The sequence below is a fragment of the Sorex fumeus genome, unplaced genomic scaffold (genome assembly GCF_029834395.1).
Source record: "Sorex fumeus unplaced genomic scaffold, SorFum_2.1 ptg000044l, whole genome shotgun sequence".
In the NCBI taxonomy this organism is placed as follows: Eukaryota; Metazoa; Chordata; class Mammalia; order Eulipotyphla; family Soricidae; genus Sorex; species Sorex fumeus.
The window spans coordinates 35,801,524-35,824,634 of NW_026606101.1; the positions used below are offsets into that span (position 1 = coordinate 35,801,524).

Genomic DNA, 23,111 nt, shown 5'->3' on the forward strand with positions numbered 1-23,111 from the left:
TAATAGATGTTTATGAGAACTCAATGCCAGAAAATCTCTTTTAACACTTGGTGGTGTTCCTTTTAAATTGCTTGGATTGGGACCAGAGAGATGGTACAACTTGTGAGGCACTTGATTTGTACATACCCTATGTAGGTTTGATTTCTACCACCACATTTGGTTCCTTGAGTATTTGCATCGCGATCACTGAACACAGATCCAGGAGTAAACCATGAGCACCACCATGTGTGGCTCCAAAAATAAAATAATTATTGGATAACACTGGGTTGCCCTTGCTGTTCCTGCAGGGAGCTTAAGGTTTATTGAGCCACTCCCACAACAGTGCAATTGAGTCATACCAAATTACATAAGGCAATAATAATTCAATATTGCTTTTCTCTTTCCTTTATGTCATTTTCATGGTTTATTTAACAATGTTCTTTTTGTATAGAGACAGGAAGGCAGTTGATGCTATGCTATGTAACACAGGAATTAATTCACTCCAAAATAATATTTACTCCTGGGCATCCATATTTACTTGATTTAAGTCTCAATTTCCCTTAGATCCTAGCACCCCAAGAGCAGGGTCCCAAAAAGGGACTGGATGGATCCAGGGCAAGGTGTGAGAACATGGCATGGAAATAGGCCAGGCCATGTCACGCACCATAATACTTAACTATAAGTTAAGAGCACAGTCATGGACAAATTCTGTCATGACCCAAAAAGAAATAACTGAATAAGGACCCTCCTGGGGTTAGGAAAGACTAACCTGGCCTGAGGACTATGGTCTAGAATATATAGTGAGATGTCCCCAGGAAGAGTCAAACTTTAAGTTTAATATATCTCTTACTGTGTTCATACAAAATGACATTGCTAGAAATATTATAAGAAGTAAATTTACTCTGATTGGTAAAATGAATTACTATTTGAGGAAAGGAGAAAGCAATACATCCAGGAAGGAATCCCACCCTGGAGCAGATCTCCTAGTAATCTGGAGTGTTGAATCCCCAAATGAGATTTTGTCCTTGAGTTTATCTCCTGAAGGAGAGGCTTTACATTGCTTTGTTGTTATGATAATGTTCAACTCCACCTTTGGATCCCCACCCTTTATGATTTCTATCTAACTATGTTGTAAGGGATAAGACTAGACTAAACTAGATGTTGAGCATGAACCCATCATACCCCATTCCTTTTCCCTTTTTTATTGGAAACTCACAAGTAATAATAATTGGACTGATGTATTTTTCAAAGCTTTATTAAAGTGAATTATAAAATTATTCATACTTGGGTTTTGACAATGTTCCAACACCTGTCCCACCATCAATGACAATTTCCCTTCACTAGTGTCCCCAGAGTCCCTCTTTTACTCCCCAACCACAGCCCCAGCCTGCTATCTTAACAGACACCATTTAAATTTGGTTATTAAAGTTTGGCTCTCTTGATTTCCATGCCATTGACTCGGATTTGGATATTTAGTTCTGTCATTCCTTAACACTAATATAATTGCTCTTATTTTAAAAGAGGGCCAGAGTAATAGCACAGTCGGTTTTCTTCTTCCGCCCTTCTCAGAGAGCCTGGCAAGCTACCAAGAGTATTGTGCCTGCACAGCAAATCCTGGCAAGCTACTCATGACGTATTTGAAATGCCAAAAACAGTAAAAATAAGTCTCACAATGGAGACATTACTGGTGCCTGCTTGTGCAAATCGAAGAACAATGGGAGGACAGTGCTACAGTGCTATTTTAAAAGAAAAATATCCTATTTCAATCTGTACTTGGGCTGGAGCGATAGCACAGCGGGTAGGGCGTATACCTTGCAAACGGCCAATATGACCGACCCAAGTTCGATTCCTCCGCCCCTCTCAGAGACCCAGCAAGCTACCGAGAGTATCTCGCCCGCAAGGCAAAGCCTGGAAAGCTACCCATGACGTATTCAATATGCCAAACACAGTAACAACAAGTCTCATGATGGAGACGTTACTGGGCCTGCTCAAAAAAATTGATGAACAACGGGAGGACTGTGACAGTGAATCTGTATTTGCGTGTTTGATAGTGGTTGGGTATATTTTCCTGTGCTTGTTGATTTAATTATTTCTGTTTTCTCTATATTCTTCTTTATGTCTTTACAGGAAAGCTAATTGTATCTTAAATGATTTATAGATAAAATATGTGAGCAGAAACTATGAGTTATCCCCAGATCTCCCTTAATAGTACTGGTGAGGACCCATCCAGGCCTCATACAACAAAGGAGTAAATGCATACAAAACTGTTTTTCTAGAGAAATGATTAGTACACCCCACAGACTTTATGTTTAGAAGCATTATCTCAGATTGTTGTTTTATTTTGTAGATAGAAAGATAGAAATCCAGGTGGTAAGAAGACCTAACACATGATGCTAATTCATAAAATTTTCTCAATTTTATAGAGGTTTCTTAGTTTTGATCTAATGAAAAATATGAACACATTTTAGCCAGGTAGGTATGAAAATAAAACATTATCCCAAATAATGAAGATAAAGTATAAAATTAGTAAAGAAAATATACCAGTATTTTTATCACATTAAATAAGTCAGGCCACGTTATGGTTGTCTAATAGATTAACAAAAACTCTTGATAAAATTCAACATCCAAATGATTTAAAATGAAACAAACTAAAATAACCACACACACACACACACACACACACACACACACACACACAGAAAATAGAAATTCCTTATGCCTTATATAAAAGCAGCTGTCACAAAAGGAAAATCATACCTAATTGACCTATTAGACTCATTCTTTAATTTGGGGGAATAAAATGAAGATAAGTATTTTAGTCATTTCAAGTTATATTTTTGACATCCAATCATTGTAAGTAAACAAAACTCTCATTTAAGCACTGAATGTAAAGGAACAAAATAGTCATCATTTGCTGATGCTGTGATTGTTGCAAATTTGCAGGCTTCAATCTCTGAGAGTTTGCTCAGAATGATTAGCAATTCCAAAGAAAGCACTCAGAGGGGCAGCAATCAGAGACATGGATTTATTGTTTACTTATTCAGGTGAGACCAGTGGCAGCCCACTGGTTGAAAGGACCCAGTCCTTAGTCTTGTCAGTAGGGGTAGAGGTGATGAATCTTTTTTTTTTAAATTTTTTTATAATTTTTTAAAAATTATTATTATTAGTGAAACACCATGAGGTACAGTTGTAGATTTACAATTTTTTGTGCTTGGGTTTCGATTATACAATGATCAAATACCCATCCCTCCACCAGTGCCCATTTTCCACCACCATGGATAATATCCCTCCCACCCCCATCCCCCCATCCCACCCTGCCTCTGTGGCAGGACAATCCCTTGTGTTCTCTCTCTCCTTTTGGGTGTTGTGGTCTGCAAAAGAGGCATTGAGTCGCAAACATGTTCAGTCCATAGCCTACTTTCAACATGCATCTCCCCTCCTGGGACGATCCTCCAAACACCCTTAATTTGTTGCTCCCTTCTCTATCTGAGCTGCCCTTTCCCCTAGAATGCCCGGCTGGCCTCTAAGTTATGGAGTAATCCTCCTGGTGTTGATCTCAGCCATTCTTGGGTATTAATCTCATATTTTGGCAACAAAAATATATTTTCTTAGGTAGAAATATTAGAAATAAAAAAGAGAGTAAGGAGACTGGCAAAAAAAGGACAAATACTAAACTAGATAACTATAAATTCCTGAAGAAAATTTGTAGTTTTGAAGAAAATCCTTGCAGAATTAGAAGGAATGAATATATTTACTTACCAGTGATTTAACCTGAGTCTAGTTGTCAAAGATTCTAACAATCTTTAGCGTTTGTCTTCAAAATATATGAAGAGAGGGACCAAAGAGATAGTACAGCTGGTAGGGAGCATGCCATTCACATGGTTGGCTCTGGGCCCCAAACAAACAAACAAACAAAAAAAAAAAAACCCCAAGCTAAACAAATAAAAATCCAAAATATATTAGAAGACCTAGAGTCTTACTGAAGCCCAACTGAATGAAACCACATTTTTTTCCTCACCAATTGGTATTAAATGTATTTGTTCTTTGATGAAAAATCACACACCAAAAATATTGATGTACACAGGTAAAATTATAAATTACTATGAAATTATATACAGAGATACAAACAGACGCAGCAATTTAGAGGACATTAGTCCCTGCCAGTCTAGATACTGATTTATCTCTAACATCCTAATTATTTTAGATCAGAGAGTTTCATTTGCTTAGCATTCATAGCACTCCTGGGAATATATCCCAGAGAGGCAAAAAGGTATAGTCGAAGTGACATCTGCACTTGTTTGTTCATTGCAGCACTCTTTACAATAGCCAGAATCTGGAAAAAACCTGAGTGCCCGAGAACAGATGACTGGTTAAAGAAACTTTGGTACATTTACACAATGGGGTACTATGTAGCTGTTAGAAAAGATGAAGTTATGAAATTTACATACAAGTGGTACTACATGGCAAGTATCATGTTAAGCGAAATGAGTCAGAAAGAGCGGGATAGACACAGAAAGATTGCATTCATCTGGGGAACATAAAGCAACAAAACGGGAGACTAACACCCAGGAATGGCTCAGATTAGTACCAGGAATTTTGCTCCATGACTTGAAGGCCAGCCACATGTGCTAGGTGAAAAGGAAGCTCAGATAGAGAAGAGAGCACCAAATAAAGGGTGTTGTGAGGACCCTCCCAGGGTGGGAGAGACATGCTAAAAGTAGTCTATAGATCAAACATGGTTGCCACTCAATGCCTCTCTTGCAAAACACAGTACTCAAAAGAAGAGAGAGAGAACAAGGGGGAATGCCCTGCCACAGAGGCAGGGTGGGAGGGGGGGATGGGGGGGAAGGATGCTGGGACCCGTGGTGTGGGAGGATGGGCACTGGTGGAGGGATGGGTACTTGATCGTTGTATAACTGAAACCCAAGCACAAAAATTTATAAGTCTATAACTGTACCTCATGGTGTTTCACTAATAAAAAAAATGTTTAAAAAAAATAATAAACGAAACCTCAAAAGAAGTGGACAAGCCATGCAGGAGCTGCCCAGTGTGAGACGTAGCTTCCCCCTGAGTTGATGAATCTTTTATGGTTCAGATCAAAGGCAAAGCAAAAGGCAGCTTTTGTGTTACACTGCCTGGAGAAAGAGTAGGAGGAAGGAATATGTTGTTCTGTTATTTAGTTATAAGCCCTCCAGGTATAGGAACGGTCTCCCTGAGGCAAGTCACAGGATCAGCTTTGGCTTCCCTCCTAGAAAGTTGTGGGAGGGGATCAGTGTTCTACTCACAATCATCCACACTGAAACAGAACACAGAATCTGAGAGACCATTCAGGGGTTGAGCACTTGCCTTGTATCCCTGAGACCCTGGATCAAATTCCTGGCATTATGTATGTCCCCTTAGTACTGACAGGGGTCACTCCTCAGCACAGGAGTCCATAAACACTGCTGGGTGTAACTCCCAGATTAACAAATTATGATCACTCTCACTGCCACTGTCATCCCATTAATCATCCATTTACTTGAATGGGTGCCAGTGGTGTCTCCGTTTGTCCCAACCCTGAGATTTTTTTTAAAATGATACATTTTTTCTAATTAGTGAAAACACCATGAGGTACAGTTGTAGATTTACAATTTTTGTGCTTGGGTTTCCATTATACAATGATCAGATACCCATCCCTCCACCAGTGCCCATTTTCCACCAGCATGGATAATATCCCCACCACCCCCATCTCCCCATACCCCCCTGCCTCTGTGGCAGGGCAATCCCCTGTGTTCTCTCTCTCCTTTTGGGTGTTGTGGTCTGCAAAAGAGGCATTGAGTGGCAAACATGTTCAGTCAATAGTCTACTTACGACATGCATCTCCCCTCCTGGGAGGATCCTCCAAACACCCTTTATTTGGTGCTCCCTTCTCTATCTGAGCTGCCCTTTCCTCTAGAATGCCCGGCTGGCCACTAAGCTATGGAGTAATCCTCCTGGTGCTGATCTCAGCTATTCTTGGGTATTAATCTCATATTTGTTACTTTATATCCCCCAGATGAATGCAATCTTTCTATGTCTATCCCTCTCTTTCTGACTCATTTTGCTTAGCATGATACTTTCCATGTTGTACCACTTGTATGTAAATTTCATGACTTCATATTTTCTAAGAGCTACATAGTACTCCATTGTGTAGATGTACCAAAGTTTCTTTAACCAGTCATCTGTTCTTGGGCATTCAGGTTTCTTCCAGTTTCTGGCTATTGTAAAGAGTGCTGCAATGAACAAACAAGTGCAGATGTCACTTCGACTATACATTTTTGCCTCTCTGGGATATATTCCCAGGAGTGGTATTGCTGAGTCAAATGGGAGCTCAATTTCTAATTTTTTGAGAATCGTCCATACTGTTTTCCAGAAGGGCTGAACCAGTGGACATTCCCACCAACAGTGAAGGAGTGTCCCTTTCTCACCACATCCACGCCAGCATCGGTTGCTTTTGTTCTTTTCAATGTGGGCCAGTCTCTGAGTTGTGAGATGGTATCTCATTGTGGTTTTGATCTGCATTTCCCTGATGATTAATAATGTAGAGCATTTTCTCATGTGCTTTTTTGCCATTCGGATTTCTTCGTTGAGAAAGTTTCTGTTCATTTCATTTCCCCATTTTTGGATGGGGTTGGATGTTTTCTTCTTGTGAAGTTTAACCAGTATTTTGTATATCCTGGATATCAACCCCTTGTCAGATGTGTATTCAGCGAATATCCTTTCCCATTCTGTAGACTGTCTTTGTATTTTGGTCACTGTTTCTTTGGAGGTGCAGAAGCTTCTAAGTTTAAGGTAGTCCTATTTATCTATCTCTGTTTTCACTTGCTCGGCCAGTGGCATGGCATCTTTGAAGATACCATTAGCTTCAATGTCATGGAGGGTTTTGCCAACTTTGTCTTCAATGTACCTTATGGTTTCTGATCTGATGTTGAGGTCTTTAATCCATTTTGATCTTACTTTTGTACACGGTGTTAGGCAGAGTTCTGAGCCCATTTTTTTGCATGTAGCCGTCCAGTGATGCCAGCGCAATTTGTTAAAGAGGCTTTCCTTACTCCACTTCACATTACTTGCACCTTTATCAAAGATTAGATGATCATATGATTGATGGGAGATGTCAGTGTATTCAACCCTGTTCCATTGGTCTGCAATTCTGCCTTTATTCCAGTACCATGGTGTTTTAATTATTACTGCTTTGTAGTACAGTTTGAAGTTCGGGAGGTTGATTCCTCCCATTTTCTTTTTCCCAAGAATTGCTTTAGCTATTCGTGGGGGCTTATTGTTCCATATAAATTTCAGGAGTGTTTGCTCCATTTCTTTGAAGAATGTCATGGGTATCTTTATAGGGATTGCATTGAATTTATACAATGCTTTCGGTAGTATTGCCATTTTGACAAAGTTAAGTCTACCGACCCATGAGCAGGGGATATCTTTCCATTTCCTCATGTCCTCTTTTATTTCCTGAAGTAGCATTTTGTAGTTTTCTTTGTACAGGTCCTTTACTTCCTTAGTTAAGCTGATGCCTAGGTACTTGATTTTCTGGGGCAAAATTGTGAATGGGATTGTTTTTTTCATGTTGCTTTCTTCTCTCTCACTGTTTGTGTATAGGAAAGCCATGGACTTTTGGGTATTGATTTCATAGCCTGCAACTTTACTATACGAGTCTATTGTTTCTAGGAGTTTTTTGGTGGAGGTTATTGGGTTCTCTAAGTAGAGTATCATATCATCTGCGAATAGTGAGAGCTTGATTTCTTCCTTTCCTACCTGAATGCCCTTAATATCTTTTTCTTGCCTAATCGCTATTGCAAGTACTTCCAGTACTATATTGAACAGCAGTTGAGAGAGTGGGCATCCTTGTCTCATCCCTGATCTTAGAAGGAAGGCTCTCAATTTTTCCCCATTGAGGATGATGATTGCTGTAGGCTTGTGTTAGATGGCTTTAATTATCTATACCCATTTTTGCTAGGGTTTTCATCATAAAGGGGTGCTGGATCTTGTCAAATGCTTTCTCTGCATCTATTGATATAATCATATGCTTTTTATCTTTTCTTTTGTTGATATGATGGATTATGTTGATTGATTTCTGAATGTTAAACCATCCTTGCATCCCTGGGATGAATCCTACTTGGTCATGGCGTATGATCTTTTTGATGAGTAGTTGGATTCTATTTGCTAGTAGTTTGTTGAGGATCTTTGCATCTGTGTTCATCAGGGATATCGGTCTGTAATTCTCTTTCTTTGTGGTATCTCTGTCTGCTTTTGGTATCAGTGTGATATTTGCTTCGTAGAAACTGTTCGGAAGTGTTTTTGATATTTCAATTTCGTGGAAAAGCTTAAAGAGGATTGAGAGTAAGTCCTCTTTAAAGATTTGGAAGAATTCACTAGTGAATCCATCCGGGCCAGGACTTTTGTGCTTGGGGAAACTTTTTACTACCATTTCAATTTCCTTGATGGTGATAGGTCTGTTCAGGTATTCCAGGTATTCTTGGTTCAGCCTTGGGAGTCTATAGGAGTCTAGGAATTTATCCATTTCTTCGAGGTTTTGATGTTCCGTGGCATAAAGCTTCTCAAAGTACTCCCTGAGGATCCTTTGAATTTCTGTAGTTTCTGTTGTAATGACCCCCTTTTCATTTCTGATTCGGTTTATTAGCCAACCCTGAGATTTTAGCATCATAAACTTTATGCTCTCTCTCTGCAGATGTGGTACATCAGCTGGATGTCCTTGGGCATAACAGTGACGCGCTTGGTGGGGAATGCGCAGGGGTTGTGTCCTCCAAGAGCCCCACCAGGTAGGCCTCGAGCCTCCTGCAGCACCGTGACAGCCGAGCTCTGGGTGCTCGGGTTGGTCTTGAAGTCCTGTGTGACCTCATTCACCAGACGCTGGAATGGCAGCTTGCAGCTTGGTGCACCTCTGGTAGTGGAGGATCTTGCGCAGCGCCACGGTATGGGGCTGGTAGCAGTGCGGCTTCTTCATGCTGCCTGTGGCTGGTGCTCTCTTGTGGGCCGCTTCGGTGGCCAGCTGCTTGCAGGGCACCTTCTGCCCATTATCTGCATGCTGTCTGCTTAGTATGAGCTCTCTCATTCTTCCCAATCAGCTGGAGACTCCTTCAAGGGTAGGGAAATGAGACCCTGTTGTTGGCATATTTGGTACATCATGGGTGGCTTGCCAGGCTCTGCCATGTGAGCTGGATAACCTCAGTAGCTTACCGGGCTCAGTGGGTAAGCGGGGGTTGTGAAACATTGAGACAGCTCAAGACTTTTCTGTTTGTTTTGTCTGTTTTTGAACAAATTATAATAATAAATAAAAATTATAACATACAGGACTGAAGAGATAGTACAACAGAGTAGGGCACTTGCTTTCTTGCTTGAGGACTGGGGTTTAATCCTTGACATCCCATATTATCTCCAAGCACCTCCAGAAGTTATTCCTGAGTGCAGAGCCAAGACTAAGCTGCGAGCACAGTTGGGTGTGGTCGGAAAACAAAACAGAAATATCACAATATAATACTATTTATTACTCTAAGTTTTGTAAGATTGTTGGATCAATATATATCAGAAATAATTTATCATAAAAACAAAAAATATCTATAAGAAAAAATGCTTATGAAATTAAATATAAAACCCATGTGGAGAAAATAATACATTGTGTACATACACATAAAATAATTTGAATAGAAATAAAGATATACCATTATCAAGGGCTAGAGAGTTTGTACAGCAGGTAGGGTGATTGCCTTGCAGTTGACCCAGGTTTGATCCCCGCATCTGATATGGTTCCTTAAGAACTGCCAAGAGTAATTCCTGAGTACAGAGCCAGGATTAACCCCTGAGCACCATTGGGTAAGACCCCAAAATCAAAGATATACCATAATCATACATAGTAAATTAAGCTTGTAGGTGATTCAGCTTTAGTTCTAGTCACAAATATTAGAAAAATTCAAGCACTAACATTAAGTTCTAGAGTATTTATTGAAGAAATGTGAAAAGAAAGCAAAATTCAAATACTTTTCAATCAATAGAAGAAATAAGATAAGGATAATATCTAGCACTTAAAGTAATGAATTAGGCTTAATTATATCTAATTATATCTGAAAACAATGTTAATCAAAAAAGGAAATTATGATGGAATATGTAGTGTGATGTAATATACATTTTATTTTGATTTTTGTTTTTGGGAGTACACACCCAGCAATGTTTGGGGCTCACTCCTGCCTCTGTGATCAGGGAGTGGTCACTCCTAATGGTGCTCAAGGAGTCATATGTAACCAAGGTTGGCTGCACGTAGGCAAGTGTCTTAACCCCAGCATGATTTTTTCAGCCTTAATGCAAAATTTAAAAGCAAAGGAAATGATTTTTTTAAATGTCAATGTTTATTTGGGTAATAAATTATACAATTATGGCTAAGGATAATGCTCACCAATTTCATAATTGAGGATTCTTTAAATGAAAGATTCATTTTTAACTGTAACACTTTTATTATCTTCTATAGGAACCATATCCTAGGTATTAGGTCAGGTGGTACTCACATGCCACCAGTACCACATTTAGCAAGCACAGAAAGTCATTCAGGTAGGGCTTGATTGGGGTGCTGCACGTACTCAGTAAATGTTCCACCACTTGAGCCATATCCCTGACCCCTATTTGTAGTATTTTAATTCTTAAAAACTATAAAAGCATCAGAAATGAATTGTACTGATATTTGTTGAAATAAAGTAATGCATTAGTTGCACAATGTTGTTTCAAACCAAGTAGTGTTTTTAATTTATTTTGTACTTTCCTGTTCATGGGCTGGAGCGATAGCACAGTGGTAGGGGTTTGCCTTGCACGCAGCCGACTCGGCCAAGCCCGGTTCGATTCCTCCATCTCTCTCAGAGAACCTGGCAAGCTACCAAGAGTATCTCGCCCGCACGGCAAAGCCTGGCAAGCTACCCGTAACGTATTTGATATGCCAAACAGTAACAAGAAGTCTCACGATGGAGATGTTACTGGGCCTGCTCGAGCAAATCGACGAACAACAGGAGGACTGTGACCATTCCTGTTCATAGATACATCACCTTTCCATAAATGTTAAAATACTAGTCATCAGGAACTGTGTCATACATTTTTACTTCTCCTGATGTTCTGAGCAAAGTATTTAGCCCACAATTAAGGTTATTGTGTTCCTTTGTTTTAGTTCTATTATAGCGGTATCATTTAAGCTTTAAGTTGCAATGAATGTCAGCAGATGAAACCTCCTAGAAGTTGTTTGTTGCATTCCCATTGTTACCTCAGTTTTGCATTGAGACTGCTCAAGAGTTTTCTGCATTGACAATATTTTAATCCAAAATAATCAGTAAACTAAACAGTACTTATGAAGTATGGTAGCAAATATTATTCCTAAAAAACTGAAAGTATCCCCACTGAAATCAGTTACAAGGCAAGGATGTTTACTATCACCTCTCTTGTCAACATTGTATTAGGAGTTCTAACAACAGTAGTCAAGCAAGAAAACGAAAAAAAAAGAATCAAAATTGGAAAAGAAAAGTCAAATTATCTCTATTTGCTGATGGTATGATATGATACATAGAAGTTGCAAGAGTCCACAAAACTCTTCTAGAAAAAATAAAAAATACAGCAAAGTGGCTGGCTAAAAAGTCAATACACACAAAAAAATCATTTTTATTTTTTAATGTATTTTTTAATGAATCACAACAAGATACAGTTACAGACTTACAAACTTTCGTGATTACTTTTCATTCATACAATGATCGAGTACCCATGCCTCCACCAGTGCCCATTCTCTATCACCAGTGTTCCCAGTATTCCTCCCATCATCCCCACCCCATCCCCCACCTGGCTGCTTCTGTGGCAGGCACATTCCCTTTTACTCTCTCTCCTTTTGGGTGTTACGGTTTGCAATACAGGTAGTAAGCGGCCATCATGTTTGGTCTATAGTCAACTTTCAGGACGCATCTTCCCAACCCAAGCAAGCCCTTCAAGCACCATTCACTTAGTGGTCCCTTCTCTATCTCAGCTACCTTTTCCCCAGCATGTGAGGTTGACTTGCAAGCTGTGGAGCTATCCTCCTGGCCGTTATCTCTATAAGCCTTGGGTGTTAGTCTCCCATTCTGTTACTTTATATTCCACAAATGAGTGCAGTCATTCTATATCTGTCCTCCTCTCTCTCTGACTCATTCCACTTAGCATGATACTCTCCAAGTTGATGCATTATATCATTTGCATTCTTATATACAAATAATTAATCAGAGGAGAAAGAGATCAAAGAATGTATCTGATTCAAAATAATGTCCAAGAGCATAAAGTACATAGTAATCAATTTAACAAAAGAGGTGGGATATCTATACCATAAAAACTTCAAAACAATAAGAAAGAAATAGAAGACCTTAGAAAATGGAAAAATATTCCATGCTCTTGCATTGGAAAAATAAATACTATCAAAATGACTACCTTATATAAACTGTTATATAGACTCAATGCAATCCTTATCCAAATTTGGACGACATTTTACAAGAACTTACTATAACAAAGTTTGTGTAGAATCATAAAAGATCCCAAATATCTAAAAGCATACCGAAAAATAAGAAACTTAGGGATACCTCGTTACCAATTTTTTAACTACACTATAAAGCCTTAGTGTAAAACAGTGTGGTAATTTCTATTATTTTATTTTACCTCAGTTTGGGAATTTATTATATATGTCATGGAAAATGGTAAATATTTAGAAAAGGTAAAGCTATGGAAACAAAAAGATTCATTTTGTTAGAGGTTTGAGGTAGAGAGTATATGACTACAATCTCTTTTATAAATTTATTGTGATATTTGTTATCACTATGTATTTTTCAAAACTATATACTAGAGGGTAAAGTTTACTGTATGCAAATTAAACCTAATAAAACTAAATTAAAACAAAAACAAACAAAAACAGTGTGGTATTGGAATCAGGACAGACTCTGACCAAGAGGTCAGAATAGAATATCCAAGAAAAACGCTGTGAGTTCACAGAATAATGGGCGGGTGTTGAGATGACTCCTGCTGAGTTTGGTGGCCTGGAGCTGCCTCCCATCTTCCCTGGGCCTCCCCAGCAGAGAGACAGAGACAGAGAGACAGAGAGATGGGAGACCACAGACTGATGGTGAAAATGACCCGTTTAATGCAGAGCTGCTAGCATACTTACAGAACATCTGAAGGAGGGTTGAGGTAAGGACATAGGTGTGATCGATCATTTACATAGGTGAGACATCTGGGAATTTACATAGATCTTTTATATAGATAAAAGATAGAAAATTATTTTTGGGGGAGATTAAAGCAAGGATACACATTGTCTACCAGGGACATCCACATTGCTTTTATCTTTCCCTCTAGCTGTATAAGTTATCAATACTTGCAGTTGTTTGGAGAAACACAGTAAGAGACAAAGATCCCACCACTTGGTTCTCAGGGCTTTAAGAGTAAGCAAGGCTTGTAGCACTTAGTTCTCTGGGCTCTGAGAGCAAGGCTTTTACCATAAATCTCAGACTAAGTTCTCAGGGCAGATCAGCTTGTCCTTCCCCGGGAAGGTCCTGTCTTTTAAGTCATAACAGCTTGCATCAAGACCATGCATTTATGCTTTCTAGACTGTCCCATTTTGAAGCCAGGGTAGCTTTGTCACTCTCCCTGGATCCATCCCAGTTCCATGGAGGGACCTCCTTTTGGGGGTATTAGGAACTATAGCAACTGAAGCATGAGTCAAGTAATTATGACCAAGTTAATTATGCCTAGGAGTAGATATATCTCAATCAACTCCCAAATATTGGCATTAACGGTCTTTCTGTTTTTAACCAAAGAACATTGCTCTATAGTAAAATATAAATAGGGAAATAGAAAGGCAGGTACAAATACACAGCACTTCAAATACAAAGCACAGAAATACAAGAAAGTTTTGTTTTATAAGTAATCAAGATTGACTTGAGGAACTGAGGCAATGAGAGGTAAAATACAAAGGAACGGTTAAAGATAAACTTTCACTAAATTAGGGATGCTAACACCAGCACAGTAAGCTTCTCTTGGAGGAGGAAAGTGGGCAACTGACCAATGAAACCTAATACTCTTAGGGTTAGTATTCAACACAACTCCCCACATAAATAGCCAGCAAATTCTTTACAAGGATGCTGAGAGTATAAAATGAAGTAAATACAGCCTCATCAACAAAATGTTTTTGGCAAAACTGTATAACTACATGCAAAATATTAAAACTGGACCCACATCTCACATCTTAGACAAAAGTCAATTTGAAGTGGATTAATTCACTTTTTAAGAAATTCTGAATACTTTCCATATCTCTTCTTTATAGTTTATCACAGAGACAGAGGAATAATTCATAGGGTTGAATACATGCTTTGCATGTGGGAAGACAGGGTTTGATTCCCTGTACCATATAGTCCCTTGACTTGAGCATGATGAATTCCACCAAACCACTTCTTAGGTTTGAAACTGGTACTAAATATATCTATTGATGATAGATAGATAGATAGATAGATAGATAGATAGATAGATAGATAGATATGTAATGTCCCTGACAGAGGAATAAGCCCTGAGCACAGGAGAGAGATTAGCCTCTGAGGTCCATGTAACTAACCCTCCTACCACCCCAACCGCCCAAATTTAATTATAAAGCTTTTACCAGTGTCATGGAGGAAAATTAGCGATAGGGCCTTGTGCAGATACCTCTATAGGAAAATAGTTGACTTTTCATTCAGTTTTCATTTACTAAATATTAGTGATGATTATAACACTGAGAATGTGGCAAAAAAATGAATTGGTCACTTGTTACAATCTATACTCATCAATTGTTATAGTGGAAGTGGATGGAGAGGAAAGGAGTGCCAGTAAACTAGTTAACTTAATTGGTCATTTAACTCTCATCTGCCAAATATATCCAGTCAAAACAAATAAGGTTATGGTTGAAGGTAAGAGATAGAGTTAAAAGGAATCCCTTAGTTTAGCAACTGTTATATGCCCAGAGGGACAGCAGGGCAGCAGAGGTACTCACCCAAGCAACAAGGCCATGGCCAGAAACTAAAGGAAAACCAAGGAGACAGAAAGGCTTTGAGAAGAAGCTCTAGAGAAGTTTAGCAATAGGTTAGAGCAGCAAGCCCCATAATAGTGACACAGGTGATGGGGTTATAGCTGCAGATTTCACACCATAAACATATACGCTGGACAGACAATAGTATATTAACAAGATCACACCATCATACATTGAAGGTGAGCAGATGGTGCAGGAACAGAATCAGAAGGTTGTAATCTGGACCAGCCCCTGGTTGATGGGATCAACAATGATATGACACCAGAGGTAAAAGGAGATTCTGGACATTGAAAAGTCACCCCCACAAGTCACCTCTGACTGGTGGCATATAATCTCATCAATGACCATAATCCAGAGACTCAATAAATCTTTCAGAAGAGAGCACAGAACGACATGCCATAGCCATGACGCCAGACCCCACACCAGACAGTTTGTTTCACTTGGGGCAATCTGGAGGGAAGCGGGTGAGGCTCTTCCCTACCCCAATAGAGCCAGCCCCAGCATCCCAGAACCTCCAGAACTCAACCGCTGCCTGCTCATGGCCACTCTCCACATGTTTGGATGAACCTCACCCATGAGGGAATATATTCCTAGACATCTCATACTTTACACCACTAATATTCCAAGAGTAGCACACCACATTTGATCAGTGTTAAAGTAGAAGTTTATAAGTTTCCAAAGAGAAAAAGGTGCAGTGTGATGGGCCCATGGGCAGGACTTGAGCATTTGGTGACTAAGAGCCACGTCCCCAGGCAAGATGGCGGCAGACACTTGGGCAAAGGACAGGTGACAGACAGAGGAACAGGAACCGGGCCTTGGACTGGCCAGCAGTTGGTTTATTTCTTTCTCCTCCCCAGTGTGTAGTCCAACCTCTCCCTTACGGTGCAGTCATAGTTGTATTTTTGGTTGTATTCCCAGTCATCAGAGTTCCACCATCCTAGTCTCCTCTAAGACCTCAAAGTCCTCTTGTTACATCCTCTTCCTCATCTCGACATGGTCTCATAGTTCCTCTGCTTTCAGCCATTGTGGTCATCTGGTTCTCCTTTTAGTTCCTAAATCTCCGAAGTCTCAGTTCTCCTCCTCATCTTCAACATCTCGTCATTGACATTCTCATCCTCAATGTCTAGTCCTCAGCTTCTATCTTCAGCATCTAGTCTTCAGCATCTAATCCCCAATGTCTTAAACATCTCATATTCAGCATCCGTTGTGCCCGAGTTTCAGATCCCCAGTTGCAGAGAGACCAAGTCCACCCACAATAATGCAACAGCAAAGGAGCTTCATTACTAGTTAGAGATAGGGTCCAAACCTCATCCAACACAATAGAGTCTTGACAAGGACCTCAACTCTAAATCACAAGCAGTTTATACAGGTTTCAGAATTAAGCATGGTTTATATACTGGGTTATTTTTTAGCATTGGCCCTGTTACAACAGTGGTCAGCAATTAGACAATGATTCCTCAGTAGCAGTTAGTAACAGTTTCTAAGGAGGGTTTCTAAGTGACCCCTTATAACTGGCCAATTGCTCAGTTCCTTATTAAGGAAAATTACTCGACTGGAATTTTACCAGAAACTGCAAGTTCTGCTTCAGGGAAACAGAAACCTAGTTGAGACATAATGTTAGCTGCAGCCTGTCATGGCATCAGTTTTGCCCTCACACATCTGGTCCTCAGCATCTAGTCTTCAGCATCTAGTCCTGACTTTCTTGTCCACAACATCTAGTCTTCAACATCTTCCTTCTTCCCCCAGCATAGTTATATAGAAATCATGAAGAGCAGGGAATACAAAGGTGGGGTTGAACACTGTCATAACAACAAAGAAATGTAAAGCTCTAAAGCCTCTCCTTCAGGAGATTAACTAAAAGACAAAATCTCATCTGAGGTTTCAGCACTCCAGATTACTAGGAGATCTGCTCAAGGCAGGATTCCACCCAGGTGTATTGCTTTCTCCTTTCCTCAGATAGTAATCCATTTTACCAATCATAGTAAACTTACTTCTTATAATATCTCTAGCAATGTCATTTTGTATGAACACAATAAGAGATATATTAAGCTTAAAGTTTGGCTCTTCTTGTGGAACATCTTACTAAATACTCCAGGCCATAATCCTCAGGCCAGGTTAGTCTTCCCTAAACCCAGCAGGGTCCTTATTCAGTTACTTCTTTTTGGGTCATGACAGAATTTGTCCATAACGGTGCTCTTAACTTATAGTTAAGTATTATGGTCCGTGGCCTGGCCCATTTCGATGTCAGGGTATCTCACAGCCTGACCTGGGTCCATCCAGTCCCTTGTCGGGTGCTGCTCTTGGGGTGCTAGGAACTTAGGACAACTGAGACTTAAGTCAAGTAAATATGGATGCTCAGGAGTAAATGTTATTTTGGAGTCAATTAACTCCCATGTTACAAATCATAGCATCAACTGCCTTCCTGTCTCTATACAAAAAGGACATTGTTAAATAAACCATGAAAATGACATAAAGGAAAGAGGAAAGCAATGTAGAATTATTAGTGCCTGATGGAATTGGGTGTGCCTCAGTTACATTGCTGTGGGAGTGGCACCTTATGCTCCCTGATGGAGGACAAGGACAACCCAATATTATCCAACAGAAGGTAACCAACCTTAGGGCGGAATATATTTTTACAGATATTTATGTATATAATAAAGATCATATATATGCACACAAGGACAAACCCTTAACAAAGTGTTAGTAATCTCTTATTGAAGGGGTTAATGGCTCCTAGGTGAAATACAATTTTCACACATTTTCCTCCAAAAAACCTTTATTGAATCATTTTTAGTGGATTATTCATAACAAATAATACAGAATAAATTATGTTGGTTCTGCTTTTTGGGAAGAGTTTGGGGTTTGGGATGCAAAAACTGGAAATATGGTGATGGGAGGGTGTAATTGTGGTTTGATTGGTGTTCAAATATTAAATGTAATCAAATACTGGAAGTTTAAAAAATTAAATTAAATTAAAAATAGAGAAGGAACCCAATCCCGCTAATTTAGACTATATAATGAGCTATAAATTCTTCAGCATTTGTGTTTTGTATGCAAATGCCCGGGAACTCATGAACAAATCCCTTTTTATCCTAATATCCGTGATGAGGGCAACAGTTCTTCAATAGCAAGAATTCAAGAATTATGAATATGTCTTCCTCAGGTGGGATTGTGTATTTAAAAATAATCAAAGAAGACCAAACAGGTGAACATGGCCACCAGGGACACCCTACAGATCTTCATGGGTGTAACTATGAGTTAGGACCTTTGTAGGTTGTTGGTAAAGGAACCGAGAGTGATCTGTTTCAATAAAAGAACCAAGAGTTACTGACTCTGTAAAGCATGACCAGATTTGGGATAAAAAAGTGAATTTGATCTGAAGTCAGACCAATAGTTCAATCTACCTAGGCCAAATACACAGACACCCATATATAAATTTTCAACAATACATACTGACTCATTTGGTGATATTATTTCTTGTTAATAAACTTGTTAGTAAAAGTTGCTTGCCAGTACTTTGGCTTAAAAAATTTGCTAACATTTGCAAAGATCTCATCTGAAAGTTAACAAAAATTTGTGTAGTTAAAATTAAAAGACCCTATATGCACAGACAAATCAAGGTTATAGACAATATAAATTTATATGCTCAGACACTAGATTAGAGACCTGAGAATACCAGATTGAGGGAAGATGAGGAATCACAAATTGAATCAAAAGTAACATAGGTATATTGAAAAAGGGTCTTAGACACATGGGTAGTGTTAACGTGAGGAAACTGCATGCACCAAAACCAAAACTCTCAATCAGCAATATTGAGAAGAGCAGATAAAGATTGGACTAAATTTGACATAAAAACTGGTGGATGATCACAGGCACTTTGTGACGGCGGGGGGGGGGGGGGCACACAGTACATCAATACTATAAACTCTGATCCATTGGCAGGACTTTTCTAGTGGTAGGACTCCTTTCTGGAGCCGTGCATCTAACTAGACCCATAGAGCGGTCTGTTTTCATCCTTGATCTGTGAAGGGCGGGAATTGAGGCACATGGCATGCACCCAAAGCTGAAACATTCTGGGCACCTTCTGCTCATCTCATCCAGGTACCCTCCCAGTGGCAGGGCTCCTTCCCAGAGGCACTGCCGCTAATGCGGCCACAAGTTATTCTCTCCCTGCATATCTCATAAGAACCATAAGTTACCCTCTTAGTTGGAACATTCACTAGGTTAGCTTAACCACCAGAAACACATTAGCTAATAATTCATTAAGCCCACCTCAATTAATACTGCATCATAAGCAGAATGGTAACAAGAAGGAATAGGTCACAATGGTAAAGCAACGCAGAAACCCACCAAGCTTACTTATTGAAGAGGCTAGTCTAGAAGACCCCAACAGTAATGAAATTCTAGATAACCTCTCTGACAAGGAATTTAGAAGGGAGCTACTGAGGATGTTTAGGGAGCTAAAAGAAACAATAGCAATGCCAATAAAAGACAAGAGGATTTGAAGGTAGAAATGAGAAAAATGCAAATAAAATTACAAACGGAAATGTCAGACCTGAAAAACCTGGTAGAAGAATTGAAAAACTCAGTGGAAGGCCTCAGCAGCAGAGTAACAGCTGCTGAGGACAGAATCAATGAGGTTGAAGATGAAGTCCAGAGGCTCTCCAGAAAAGAGCAGAAAAAGGAAAAGAGACTCACAATATTGAAACAGATGTCAAATGGAGATCATGATGAAGCCAAGAGAAGTAACATAAGAATTACTGGAGTCCCAGAGGGACAAGAAGAAAACCCTGATGAAGAAGAAACTGTCAAAGACATCATTGCTACGACATTCCCAGAGCTGAAGAAAATATGCGACCACATTCAGGAGGCCTGAAGGGTACCAACTAGAAAAATTCAAAATTCTGAAAGCAGCAAGACAAAGAAAGAAATTGCCTATAAAGGACCATCCTTAAGATTCACAGCTGATTTGTCTGATGAAACCCTCACGGCCCCAAAACGGTGGTGGGATATAGTGAAAAAACTCAATGAAATAAATGCCTCACCAAAAATACTTTACCCAGCAAGACTCTCATTCATAAAAGAAGGAACAACACATAGTTTCACAGACAAACAACAGCTCAGGAACTTCATAGACTCAAAACCGTGGTTAGAAGAACATCTAAATGGGCTACTTTAAGACAAGGCAGGCCCCTCAAATGCACCAAACTTAACCGAAAAAATGGGGAGAAAAACCCATAACTATAATCTCTCTCAACGTCAATAGGTTAAACGCACCAATTAAAAGACACAAAGTGGCAGGATGGATTAGAAAAATCACATCTCAATAGTCAGAGCAAACACAGGCTCAAAGTCAAAGACTGGAAAATAATCCTACAGGCAAAGAACTCCCATAAAAAAAGCTGGGGTGACAGCACACAGCAGCGAAGAAAACCAGCTGTGGACATTTTCTGATATGCAAAGTGATCAATGGAAAGTAAAGGATCTAGCATTTGTCCCTGAAAAACAGTTGAATGGTGGTGGGAAAATATGAGCAAAATAGAATGCCCAACCAAAATGCATCTGACTATGCATTTAACTTTATGGTACTATGCCGCCCCTTGTGGAGGTGGCATGGTGGCCTGCATATTTTAGAGCCTTATGAACAGCCAGCTATGAGACTGCATTGATGAGGCACATGGGGCCTCCTGGGATCGAGGGTGGAATCGGCCCTGCTCCCTGCCATGACAATGCTCTGGGTTGCCACTCTCAAACACCTCCTCCAGCTTCTGAACGACCATGATCCCAGAGACACACAAACCAATCTCAAAACCCAGGGTCTTTTGGCAGTAATCTCTCTATGTTTATTACTAAAATATCAGAAATCCAAATTCGTGTGGCCACTATTGTGGCCACAAAATTACATATCCTTTTCATAATCAGCAATAGAAAACAAATTATCTAATGATGTCTTTTTGGCAGGTCTGAATGTTAGGGAAAATTACAAATAATAATGTTGGGTATTTTGTCGTAATATTGAATGTGATCAACGTAGAGAGAGAGAGAGAGAGTAAAGTGGAAATCTGCCACATAGGCGGGGGGTGGGTGGGAGGGATGTATATTGGTGGTGGAAAATTTGCACTAGTGAAGGGATGGGTGTTTGATCACTGTATGATCAACCGAGACTTGGACTGAAAGGCTTTGTGACTGTTCTCACAGTGATTCAATAAATAAAAAAAAATTTTTTTAAAAAAAGCTGGGGTAGCCATCCTAGTAACAGACCACTTTGATTTCAGACTGAAGAAGGTCACAAGAGACAGTGAGGGTCATTTCTTAGTGATCAAAGGATCTATACAACAGGAAGAACTTATGAATACTAAATGCATATGAACCTAATGAGGGACCAGCCAAGTACTTAAAACAACTACTCACAGACTCAAAGAAAGACATCAATAGCAACACAATACTAGTGGGAGACTTCAACACTGCCTTATCACACCTTGATATATCACCCAGACTCAAGCTTAGTAAGGACATATTTCATCTGAGGAAATAAATGGAAGAAAAGGGCTCAGTAGATATATACAGGTCACTCCAACCTCAAAAAGCTGAATACACTTCTTCTCAAGTGTGCATGGAAGATTCTCCAAGATAGACTAAATGCTGAGCCACAAAACATAAAATTAAGAAGACAGAGATTCTATCAACAATCTTCTCAGACCACAATGCACTGAAATTAGAAGTTAGTCACACACACAAACATAAAACTAAATCAAACACCTGGAAATTAAACAGCTTACTATTGGACGAGTGGCTTAGATAGGAAATCAAAGAGGAAATCAAAAGATTCCTGGAAATGAACAAAAATGAGGACCTGAGTTACCAAAACTTATGGGACACAGCAAAAGCTGTGTTAAGAGGAAAGTTTATAGCTCTACAAGCATTCCTTAAAAAGGAGGAGCAAGCCCACATAAGTAACCTAACCTCACAGCTTAAGAGCTTGGAGAAGGACCAACAAAAGGAGTCCAACCCGAACAGGAGGAAGGAAATAATAAAGGTAAAAAGGTAAAGGTAAAGGCTCTCCCGTTGTTCATCGATTTGCTCAAGCAGCCCCAGTAACGTCTCCATTGGAGATGTTTGTTGTTACTGTGTTTGGCATATTGAATACATCACAGGGAGGTTGCCAGGCTCTGCCGTGCAGGCGAGATACTCTTGGTAGCTTGCCAGGCTCTCTGAGAGGGGCGGAGGAATCGAACTCGGGTCGGCCATGTTGGCTGCCTGCAAGGCAAATGCCCTACCGCTGTGCTATCGCTCCAGCCCAGAGCAGAGATTAACAAAATTTACTACTTTGTTAGCAAAAAACAATCTGAAAGATCAATGAAACCAAGAGCTGGTTCTTCGAGAAAATAAACAAGATCAATAAGCCTCTAGAAGATACACAAAGAAAAAGAGAGAGAAAACCCTAATAAACCGTATCAGAAATGAAAAGGGGGGCATTACAACAGAAACTACAGAAATTCAAAGGATCTTCAGAGAGTACCTTGAGAAGCTTTATGCCATGAAACACGAAAACCTCAAGGAAATGGATAAATTCCTAGATTCCTATAGTCCCCCAATATGAACAAAGAAGACCTGGAATACCTGAACAGACCTATTACAATCAAGAAAATTGAAATGTTAATAAAAAGTGTCCCCAAGCACAAATGTCCTGGCCCAGATGAATTCACTAGTGAATTCTTCCAAATCTTTAAAGAAGACTTACTCCCAATCCTCTTTAAGCTTTTCCACAAAAATGAAGTATCAAAAACACTTCCAAACAGTTTCTCTGAAGCAAATATCACCCTGATACCAAAAGCAGACATAGATAGGACAAAGAAAGAGAATTACAGGCCGATATCCCTGATGAACACAGACGCAAAGATCCTCAAAAAACTATTAGCTAATATAATCCAACAACTCATCAAAAAGATCATACACCATGACCAAGTAGGATTCATCCCAGGGATGAATGATGAAGAATGGTTTACCATTCACAAGTCAATCAACATAATTCATCATATCAATAAAATAAATA

The 23,111-nt window shown here is 39.5% G+C and overlaps 1 pseudogene; it reads right to left on the reverse strand.

Moving 5' to 3' along the window:
• Nucleotides 1-8,673: 8,673 nt before the first annotated feature.
• Nucleotides 8,674-9,076, reverse strand: LOC130030377 (uncharacterized; annotated as a pseudogene).
• Between the last annotated feature and the right edge of the window lie 14,035 nt (nucleotides 9,077-23,111).